The sequence below is a fragment of the Penaeus monodon genome, chromosome 19, assembly GCF_015228065.2.
Source record: "Penaeus monodon isolate SGIC_2016 chromosome 19, NSTDA_Pmon_1, whole genome shotgun sequence".
Lineage (NCBI taxonomy): Eukaryota > Metazoa > Arthropoda > Malacostraca > Decapoda > Penaeidae > Penaeus > Penaeus monodon.
This window is the reverse complement of record NC_051404.1, coordinates 40,216,353-40,216,627: the sequence shown is the minus strand read 5'-3', so window position 1 is coordinate 40,216,627 and position 275 is coordinate 40,216,353. Positions and strand designations below refer to the sequence as shown.

The 275-nt window shown below is 50.9% G+C and overlaps 1 protein-coding gene across 1 annotated transcript in view; it reads left to right on the top strand.

Annotated features, from left to right (window-relative positions):
• LOC119585237 (protein Wnt-5b-like) overlaps positions 1–275 on the top strand; it is a 252,158-nt gene that overhangs the window by 130,299 nt on the left and 121,584 nt on the right.

The window sequence follows — 275 nt, the reverse complement described above, 5'->3', positions numbered from 1 at the left end:
GAGGAGGAGAAATGAGCATAAAACTTTATACGTAAAGGTTGCTATCTTCTTGCTGGGGCATCTGTGCGCACGTGCCCAAAGCCAATCAGGTTTCTCTGCCACATTGAAGTTGTTGATGCAGGCAGCGTGGCATGCGAAAGGGTGAAACACCGCACCCTCCTTTACAAGTCTTCTCTTGCCTCCCTTGACGTGCTTAAGGGTGAAGGGATTCTTAGGGTCTTGGTGCATGGTGTTGGTCAGGCTTGTTCAGTCAGCGCTGCTTTTCGTGCTTGGCG